The sequence below is a fragment of the Pan troglodytes genome, chromosome 4 (genome assembly GCF_028858775.2).
Source record: "Pan troglodytes isolate AG18354 chromosome 4, NHGRI_mPanTro3-v2.0_pri, whole genome shotgun sequence".
Lineage (NCBI taxonomy): Eukaryota > Metazoa > Chordata > Mammalia > Primates > Hominidae > Pan > Pan troglodytes.
In genome coordinates this window covers 71225682-71237020 of record NC_072402.2, presented here as the reverse complement: position 1 = coordinate 71237020, position 11339 = coordinate 71225682, and the positions used below count along the sequence as shown (strand labels likewise).

Below are 11339 nucleotides of genomic sequence, written 5' to 3'. Positions count from 1 at the left end.
TTTTCAAATTTGTGGTGAAAAATATTCATGTACAGTTTATAAAGTGCTGATTGTGCTTTTGACCCAATAACACAAGAGAATTTACAGTTCAATTTACCATATGTCAATCATTTTAGAAGAGTTGAGTCACATCATATAGGAAGGTTACCTTCAAAAGAGTATCCCATAAACACAAATTTGCATATAGTCAGAAATATTATTAAATTTTCTGAAATGTTGACAATATAGTTCACACTTTTGATAGTAACATACTTTTTAATAAGTTCAGAATAGGCACTTTTTCTTGCAGAGTTAATACAGAGCACTATTCTGCTGGAACTCCAGAGCATGTGCCAGCATTTGAATTCTCATAGTTAGCTTGTATTTTCAAGCAATTAACAAAAAACAGTAGTCTTTTAAAGATAAAATTATCTGTGCAGCAAACTTGTACAACTTGAGATACGCATAAATTGGCAATTCAGTGGGAGGACATAAGGAATCTCATTTCCAAGAATAAGTACACAGTAGTTTCTTTTACCCTCAGGAAACAAGACAAGGATCTCACCAGCCACTATCTTAGAGCTTTCCATTGGATGGAGGAATAATCATAACTATGCTTATCCTACTTCTAGCTGGCCCACTGGTCAAGGGATGACCTGTATCAAGGAACTAGCACTAAGGTTCCAGTTCAAAGTGCTGGTAGTACACAGTTAGAAATAATTGGAAGTTACCTTGTTTTGACCAAAACATAGTCTCTATCATACACACAATTTTGTTAAATAATTGAACGGCCTATATGGTAGGACTAAATACGTTACATTCCAACAAGATACAATATGACGATAGAAGTCAACTTGGATCTCATTCATAGTAGGAGTGAATTTAAATTTGTCTACTTAAAAATTCAAAAGAGCATGCATCATGTTGATTCCAACAAGGGCTTCTGAAAAGTATCTTTAATATATCTCCTTTGTGGAAGATCACTGAAAAGAAAAATATTATACATTTCAGAGAAGCTCCTCCTGATTCCAAATTCTTCCCCAATCCTGGTGACTTCAGCAGTAGCATATGACTGCTTCTCCTTAACTTATACAGCATTCCTTAAATCTCAATCCAAAATTGTCCATCTTCAGATCTTTCATTTTCAGATTTAACGTCATTAGTATTTTAGACATCTTCATGAATGGTATCAATTGAGTAATGTACTAGAATTTAATTCATATTTTTGTTTCTGCTGGTGCTGCTTGAGGCTGAATAGCATAGTGGGGAAGTGTGAGTTTTAATGTAGACAAATGTGGGTGCGAAATCTCAGACTTTCATTTACTATCTGTATCACTTTGGGCAATTCTCCTTGCTTCTTTAAGCTTTAGTATCTCCATCTGTAAAATGGGGTTAATATTTATTTCTTAAAGTTGTTGTGCAGATTACATAATATATTTTAAGTTCCTGATACCAGCTAAGCCAGTGGTTCTCAAGCACTAATTTGCAAGAGAATCAGTTTAAGAGCTTGATTTAAAAAAAAAATCACTACATTCAGAAGTGCTGATTCAAAATATCTGGAGAGGGGTCTGAGACTCCACATCTATTAACCTCAACACCTCAGGTACTACTAATTCAAGTGTTTTAAAGAACATACACGCTTTGAGAAACACTGTATTAGGCTCTTAATGGATGTTAATTTCCTTTTATATTCCTTGCAGTAAACTTACTAACAAAGTATAGAAATTTGATGCTGGTATTAGACATTATCCCAAACCAGCAGTTATTTTAGAACTTCATCAATTATCTCAAAGCCCCAACTCTATTTCACTATTGATAGCTGACCTCACACTGCCAATACTCAGAGAAAATAGAAGCCATCAGACAGAAAATGTGCCAAACCTATAAACTGATTCCTTCTTTATTCATCTGGTGAATGAATGTTTATTGAATGCCTAATAGATACCAGGCACAGCTCTAAGACAGCTGTCAGCAAACTATGCCCTATGGACCAAATTCTGTCTGCTGTCTCTATTTATAAAGTTTTATTGAAACAGAGTCATGTTCATTTGCTTACGTGGTTTATAGCTGCTTTTGTACTAATAGCAGAGCTGAGGGCTCATGATAAATACTGTGTGGCCCTCTGTCTTAGTCAAATCAGGCTGCTGTAACAAAAGTACTATAAACTGTGTGAGACTTATGAACAATAAACATTTATTTCTCACAGTTCTGGAGTCTGTGAAGGCCAACATCAAGATACTAGCAGATTCAGTGTCTGGTGAGGGCCTCTTCTTCATAGAAGGTGCCTTCTAGCTGTGTCCTCACATGGTGCAAGAGGCAAACAAGCTCCCTGGACCTTGTTTAATAAGGGCACTAATCCCATTCATGAGGGCAGAGCTTTCATAATCTAGTCACCTCCCAAAGGCTCTACTTAATACCATCACCTAGGGGCTTAGAATTCAACATAAGGATTTGGGCAAACATAAATATTCAGACCATCGTATCCTAAAAGCCTGAAATATTAACTCTCTGGCTCTTTCAGAAAAGTTTCTTAATCCCTAATCTAGGGACAGACTTTTGGACACGATTTCCCTTATTAGATCCTTATTTCTTACCTGATTCCCCTAAACATCTAGCTTTTCCTCTTCACCTCAAGAAGTGCCAATATTGCAACCTTGAAATTTTCTCTTCTACCTTAGTAATCAACAAAAAAGTATTAAAAAACATAGTGTTTGGAGGGGAAATTTCAGATTTCTCTTTGTATTTCATTAAATAACGATTTAAGTAAATATAAAGTCATGTCAGTTTGGATACTTTACACCAAAAACTAACTTTGGCTAATGTATGCAGAAAATGGAATTAGTTGGAGGTATATTTACTAGCTAAATTCAGAATAAGCCAGAGTCCAGAGATCCAAGTCAGGAACCAGGGCAAACCCTGGAGTTTTAAACTGCAGAAATTTCTTATCCATGGAGCTCAGATATAGAGGTAATGAACAGCTGAACTGTTATATATTCAGTCCATGTATCATTCCCTTCAAAATTCAAAGTCCTAGGATAAAGTGTTTGAAGAGCATGTTGGATCCAGGTCTGTTCCCTAAAGATAAGCAGGGCACCTTGACTTCCTTCCCACAAAAAACGCCTTTGAGGGCAAAGAGAAAATTCCCCAGAAAACAAAGCAGGGTGTTATTTAAAAGGGTCACAATTTAAATAGGCAAGAAACCGACAAATGCTGAAAAACAGTCCGTTGGGAAAGGAGAGGTAGAAGCTTAAATTATGTTCCAAAATCCACTTCAGGCCTAGATTGAAAAGATCATAAGAGATCTGAAATGAAGAATTTTTCAGGAAAATTGCCCTTTACATTCAGATCACACCAGATTTCATTTAAACCTCAGCTGTTTCAGTTTTTCCTTTCCAAAAGTTCTTCTCAACAATTTCTCATATTCTCCAGCTTCTGTATGACTTTTAGAACAGTTATTTTAACCGTGAGCCTCTCATGATGTTCATTATGCTACCCCACCCCCTCATACTGACGGGGTCCTCGAAGTGATGGTCCGAATATTGACGATGTCTATCATCAATCTTTTTTTTCCTAATTCCCCTTCTGATCAAGATACATGATCCCTACCTAGGGATATTAAATATTTTAAAAGGTAAGTTTGCTTTTAATTTATTTAACAAATGCTTAGTTCCTTAATGTGTGCCAAGTATCATCCAAGCCCTTTAGCCCTTTGCAACTATTAATTCATTAGCAACACTAGGAGATAGGTACTATGATTAACCCACTTTGTAGATGAAGAAGCTAAGTATAAAAAGTTTCATGGGCCGGGCGTGGTAGCTTATGCCTGTAATCCCAGCACTTTGGGAGGCCGAGGCTGGCAGATCACCTGAGGTCAGGAGTTTGAGACCAGCCTGGCCAGCATGGTTAAACCTTGTCTCTACTAAAAATACAAAAATTAGCTGGATGTGGTGGCTCACGCCTGTAATCCCAGCTATTCGGGAGGCTGAGGCATCAGAATTGCTTGAAACTGGGAGGTGGAGGTTGCATTGAGCCGAGATCGTGCCACTGTACTCCAGCCTGGGTGACAGAGCAAAACTCTGTCTAAAAAAAAAAAAAAAAAAAAAAGTAGTTTCATGTAACCTGGCCAGGCACGATGGCTCATGCATGTAATCCCAGCACTTTGAGAGGCTGAGGCAGGTGGATCACCTGAGGTCAGGAGTTTGAGACCACCCTGGCCAACCTGGTGAAACCCCATCTCTACTGAAAACACAAACATTAGTCGGGCATGGTGGTGGGCCCCCATAATCTCAGCTACTCAGGAGGCTGAGGTGGGAGAATCTCTTGAACCCTGGAGGCTTGCGAAGTTTGCAGTGAGCCAAGACTGTGATGCTGCACTCCAGCCTGGACAACAAAGTGAGACTCTGTCTCAAAAAAAAAAAAAAAAAGGAAATTTCATGTAACTTAACATCTTCTCTGATATGGCTAATAAGTGACAGGGCAGGTATTTTAATCCAGGCTCTGAAATTTGTTTAACCCCAAAACCATGTTTCCTTCAAACATTACAAAATTAACTTATCCACAAAGGAATTGGAGACATGACATTGACCTTATTAGCAGCTAAAGATCATTAACAGTTTAATTCTCTGGAGCTCAGCTTTGTGGAATTTTATATAGCAAATTTGCAGTACAAAAAACCATTATCTGCTAATTACCAACATCTACTCATGCCTGATTCAGTTAAGTGAGTCTGCCTCTTTATTTTTTCATTTATTTATAAAAGCGTGTGCAGAGAGTGCTGTATTCAGGCAGTCTTCAAGGTGCTGGAGATACCAACAGGCATAAGTTTATGATATCTGAGCAGGCGTGTCTAATCTGGACCTGAGGGTCTCAAGGAGAGGTTCTTGGAAGAGAAACCTGTACGTTCCATGGAAGTGGATCATGTAGGAAGGAGGGTGGTGATTAGGGGAGAGCTGGCTCCTGGAGTGGGGATAATGTGCCTAGATCCCAAGGCAGGAAACTGCATGTTGAGTACAGCTATCACATAGGAAGCGTCTGAGACTGGAGTCTAAACTTCAACTGTCTAATTTGATACTCACCAGCCACATGTTGATATTTAAGTTTAAATTCATTAAATAAAGTACAATAAAAATTAAGGTTCTCAGTTGCACTAGCCATATTTAATTGCTCAATAGTTACCTGTGGCTAATGGACACCTTACTGGACAGTGAAGATATAGAGCAATTCCATCATCACAGAAAGTTCAGTTTGGACAGCACTGCTCTAGGGTACTGAGCCTAGGATACTGTTTAAAAATGTTAATTTTTAAGTTAAACCTGCAAGTAATGGAACAAAATCTCTGGGGATGGGACTTGGGAATCTGAACACTGTAACATGTCTGCACATAATTCTGATTGGAAACCAGATGTGTAAACTGTAATAGAAGGTGCAGTGACTGATTAAAGTGGTAGGAGAGGCAGAGACAGCTCACAAAGAGTCTTTGAATATTAATCTAAGAGACCAGGATTTAAATATAAACATGAAGAGATCCTTTGAAAGGAAAGAAGGAAGAAATTCTATTAGATTAGCATCGTCCAAACATTTCTCCATTCTGTTGCTAGAATGGTCTTCACAAACCTCAGACCTCCTCTTGTCAACAACTTTCCCCTGGTCAGTCTTTCTATTGCTTTTAGCTAATAACCCAAATCTCTGACATGACCTGCAGACATTACTATCTCAAGGATCTTTTAGAACCCTGACTCCCCCCTTCTCCCAACTGCACCATGAACCTGGGCAGTGATCTCAAACTTCTGTCACTTTCCTTTCAAAGATCAAAAATCATTGTGCGTAGCTGTCCATCAGGCTGTAGGCTTCCTGAAGGCCAAGTCTGTGTCATTGTCTGCCCAGCACCCAGCAGAATGTCTAGCTCATAATAGTTCATAACAAGTATTTCACAAATATTCAGGTATAGTCACAAAATGAATGGATCCATAGAGATTCTCAGTGAAGATCCCTCATCGGCCTTTTATTAAATCTGTGAGCTAGTTTGATTTTTCTGTCTCAAAAAGCAGAATGAAACTCACCAGGAAGCTCATTTGTCCAAAAGAAGAGCATCTGACAAACTCTGGGCTAGCTCTTCTGGAAATGTCAGTTCTCTGAAGATGAATTCTTGAAAAGGTTGTCTTATACAGCTATCCCCTTTTCACCTAATTCCACTACAATGCAGCAGCTTTAATGCAGTAATATAGATTATTATTATAAATGGCATCAAATTCCAAATTCTATGTTAAATCTCTACTTTACCTTCCTTTATCACTCAGGATCTGGATGATCACTAATTACACCAGCCACTTCTTTCTCTATACTCTTGTGTCCTGGGTGAAGCATACAATTTGAATTTTGTTACAATATCCTTCATCACCCTTGGACTATCCATGTGTGTGTCTGCCTGACCTTCCCATGCTCAAGTGAGCAGGCAGGAATGCAGTAAGTCATTCCCTGATGTTAACAAATTGAACTGCTTTGCTTTCTTCAGAAAACTCTTCGATTACTAACCTCCCTGCAACAGATAGGATAGCCAAGCTCTGAAATAGCCTCAGGCTACCCTAATAATGTTCTGCTTTAGCCAAGCCAATCTTTTCACCATCTCTAAAACCTTCCACATCTTTGCTCATTGTGATGCCTACATAATTCATTCACTCCTTCCTTTTCACTTAGCTTCCACCTTTCCTTTAAGATGAAGTTTCTTCATGAAACCTCCTAGTGACTCCAGTTACTAGGGGTGTGTCTTAACTCAGGTTTTCAAGTGTAGCATCTAAGATTGAGATTCTTGTAAAACTAATTTAATGAGGGTATGCTCTCTACAGAAGAGGAGTTAAGGAAGGAAGCAAGACAGAACAAGAGAGGAAAGGTAAGCAAATATGGGTCCTGCCTAGATATTAGCTTCTACTTTATCCCACAGGGAGCTGCTAAATATGAATTTTATCACAGAGCTGTTTCTTCCTTGAGGGGGGGTGGTCAATCTTTCATGCCCTAGTATTAGTGAGTTATGGGCCACTGGCTTTGGTGGGAGCCTGCAGTATAAACACTTCAATTGAGATAGTTTCCTTTTACCTAAGGCAATCCTCTACAGAATTCTCCTAGAATAGTTCTCAGAGCAGCTAGGGGACATGGGAACAACCAGTGAAGAAAATCTGGGTGAGGTACCACTATAGTGTAAATTTTTTTTGACAGCTTGCTATACTTTAATGTATAATACTCAATTGAAGGTACGAGACAATTGCATCTAACATTGTTATAAATCAAAGAGACATCAGATCAGTTATCAAGGGCTTCAGAACATCAAGGGCCCCAGTTATGAGCAGCATCTTCATACCCTCCATGTTTAACATCTTTACTTTCTGGGTATAATTTAATAAGATCATCAATTTGAAGAATGGTAACTGCAGCTTCAGTTGCAAATTTCAAACTCTTAACTTTAACTGTGGTTGGTTCAAACACCCCTGCTTGTTTGTTGTGTCTAGGTTTACCATTTCTCAAATCAAGACCAATTCATTTTAGATTTTTACATTCTGGGTTAACTTGAGCCTCATTATGAAAAGCCCTTAAACTGGGCAACCAGATCTGTGGAGTTCTGGGCAGCATTAACTGTCAGTGAATAACAGGAAGAGGTCTTGCAGACTCTGCAATAGCAAGCTGTTCCTGAGACTCCATGCTGGTTTCACAGTTTTCAGGGTATATGGAAAAGGCTGCTTCTACAGCACCCCCAACTAGCATCATGGATTTTGACTCCAAAACTTTCTTCACTATGCAAAGGGCATCATGTAGAGTGCTCCATCTCATCACATACGAAATCATTTGCCCCATGTAAGATAATTGATGCAGATGCACAAGCCTTACTGGTTTTGATTAAGATCAGCTCATCATCACAAATTCTCTCCTGTACCACTTCTTCCACCTGTCCCGACACTGCAGTTTCAAAAGTTTCTTCACCCTTCAAATTGGCCAGGGTTGACAGAACAGTCCCTCCAGAAGTTTCAGCAATGCATTTAAGGTCCCTTTTTAAAGCTCTTCTAATTTCCATAGCCCCAACCTCTACAAAATACTTTGACACATATCATCAATTCCACCAGCTATTAGAATAATATTGGCATCAATTGCCAGGATCTTCGGAATTCTCTCCTTGATAATATCTGATTCTTTCTGTCTAATTTGGTCCAGTTTTTCAGGGTCTGTAATGACCACCTATACATCAAGTATATTAGTCCATTCTCACACTGTTATAAAGAACTGCCTAGACTGGGTAATTAATAAAGGAAAGAGGTTTAATTGACTCACAGTTTTACAGGGCTTGGGAGGTCTCAGGAACTTACAATCCTGGCCGAAGAGGAAGGAAACATGTCCTTCACATGGCAGCAGAAAGGAGAAGTGCAGAGGGAGAAGGGAACAGCTCCTTATAAAACCATCAGATCTTGTCAGAACTCAGTATCATGAGAACAGCATGGAGTCCCTCCCCCAACATATGGGACTTAACAATTTGGATTACAATTCAAGATGAGATTTGGGTGGGGACACAGAGCCAGACAATATGGCAAAGCTTCATTTTTGTTTTTTTACAGGCTAGAGTTAAGTCAAGCAATTTTCGCATTAACAATTCTTTTGGGCATGCCCTGGGATCCCACCACACAGCTGAGTGCATACCCACTGATCAGCATACTCTCCATCTAACTTCTCGCATGGGCTTTCAGAATATTAACAGAATTGGCTGGATAGCGAGGCTGGCCTCTTAATATCTGTGTATGTAGTAACAAGTACAGTATCTGCTACTATATTAGCAAATAAATCACCATTTATTCCAATGATTTTGGAAGACATCCATGTCTCAGTGGAATTAATCAGGCAATCTCTTCCCAGTTCATCTGTGTTGATAATTAAGTTTTAACGGATATAACGCAGGGCTTCCCATTGAGGTAGTTCCATCTCCAACTTCTTTGTCTTGCAGGTCAGCCAGCTCACAAAGAACTTTAGCTGCAGGATTGTTCTACCTCCAGTAACTTCAGGATGGCTGCACCATCATTAGTAATGGTTACATCACCAACATCATCCACCAACATTTTATCCAAGCCAACTGGACCAAGAGAAATTTTCACAGTATTGGCAATTGAAGCTTAAGCCATAACGTTCTGGGAGCGGACCACCTCCCCATTGCTGTGGTCTTGGTCCCCGAACATGAACACGGACAAAGGCCCCTCCATCTTCAACGCAGGGGTATACGTCGACTTCCACTCACACACACTGCGGGCAACCAGTATCATCTCACCTCAGCCAACCAGCGACCAGAGCAGTGATGCGTGGAGCCGACCCGCATGACGCCGCAGGGGCTGCTGGGTAACACCCCTACACCAGCTTCCCAGCTCCCCCAATGCTTGGCCGCAGGACATGGCAGGAAAGCTAGTGTGAATTTTTAACTTGGGCAAAAATTTGTTTTTGGAGGGCATGGGAGGGAGGAAACTTAGACATTGCAATGCTTCATGGCTCTCCAAAGGACCAGTGTATAAAGAGATGTGCAATGTATCCACAGTATCAACGTGTTATGGGAGGAGGGAATAAATAGGGGGGAAAAAGTCTGAAAGCTCCTTAGGGGGGTAATGATAGAAAAAAAAAGGTTGAGAAACACTTCAATATGGGGTGCAGTCTGTTTGTTCTCTGAAGTCCTAATGCATTGATTTTCACATCAATTGATTGTACATGTGCTATTTGTTTTGTATTCCCCTCAGTGCATAGTACATCAGCATATAACAGTTAATAGTAGTGGTCCCCCTGCTTGTGGAATTTATACACAGCAGCTTCCCAGGCCATGGAAGAAATTCCACCTGGATCTATTTATTTCCTTCTTGAATAGAAGATGAGATTTTTCCCTTCATGTTCTCATCTCCATCTAAAGTGTTTAAGTTCAAAACTCTCAATTCCTGAAGTTGGAGGTTACAGTGCACTATGATCACTCCACTGCACTCCAGCGTGGGCAACAGAGTAAGGCTCTCTCTCTCTAAAAAATAAAAATAAATAAAAAATAGAAAATAAAAATAAAACTCTCAGTTTAGGGTTTAAAAATATTTGATGTTGGTGATCAATCAACTTTATCCATTCTAATATACTTCCTGAAAAGTCAGTCTTTCTTCCCTTTCCCACTTCCTCTGCATGTTTCTCTCCAGTTCTCATTAGTTTCCCCATTTCCCCTCTTTCTACCAGCTTCCAGTGTGAGTTAATCTTTCCACTCTGAAAATCTGGCTTGTAAATTTGCATCTGCTGATTATTGAGATATATCTCTCAGCTCCAAACCCACCTTTCCACATTTGCATTGCGATGCTGGGTCTGGGACTCTTCCAACCATTGTCTCCCCTTTGCTGGATGTCTCCCAGTTCAGCTCTACCTAAAGAAGGTACAAGAAGGGATGCTGAGGGTAGGCAGAAGGAAAAGACATGTGTTCCTTGCTAAGTGGACACTGCTCCCACCAGGTTCACCACAGCAAAGCGGTTCACCTGAGCAGTGGCAGTGGATCTGGCTTCCAATTTTTCCACACTCATAGAACTAGCTTCATTGTACCCTTTAGAGACACCAGCACTGATGGCCCCATGTTACCTCCAATAGGGGTCTGAGTCCCAACTCTGTTAAGCCCCTTTCCCAAGTACCTGTTCCAACCACTTCCCTTTGTTCCTCCAGCATTTACTAGATCTGGGTCACCTCCATGCTTCTTTTTTGCCTTTTCAGCTCCCAATTCCTTAAATTCTCTCGGTTAAAATAACTGCTAAGATTTCTGTTTTTTTGACTAGACTCTAGGCCCCAAATGCTAATATGCTGCTCTTGGTCCAAGATTTCTCTGATTCTTTGTTTTTTACTTTGTAAAAACTAGAGGATGAGGGGACACTTGCTTCAGGGTACCTGAGAGAGAAAGATGATGAGAATGGAAATACACAAAAAGCAGAGTCATACTTTTGGGATCTAGACCACAGAATTATGTAAATAACTAATAGTATAATATTTCTACTGAATTTCTGTACTGGTTGAATTGTGTCCATCAAAACATATGATCAAGTGATAATCTTTGGTACCTATGAATATGACATTTTTTGGAAATAGGGTCTCTGCAGATGAATCATGTTAAGGTGAGGTCATACTGTATTAGGGTGGGCCCTAATATAATGACGAGTATTCTCATGACAGGATGGAAATTGAGACACAAGACAGAGGCATATAAAGAGATGGCCATATGACAGTCAAGGCAGAGATTGATTTCATCTAAAAGCCAAGGAACACCAAGAATTATCAGCAGCCACCAGAAGGTAGGAGAAGGGCAAGGAAGAATCCTCCCTTAGAGCCTCCAGAGA

At 39.9% G+C, this 11339-nt stretch overlaps 1 pseudogene; it reads right to left on the bottom strand.

Annotated features, from left to right (window-relative positions):
- Positions 1 to 7296: 7296 nt before the first annotated feature.
- Positions 7297 to 9969, bottom strand: LOC100614964 (T-complex protein 1 subunit alpha-like; annotated as a pseudogene).
- Between the last annotated feature and the right edge of the window lie 1370 nt (positions 9970 to 11339).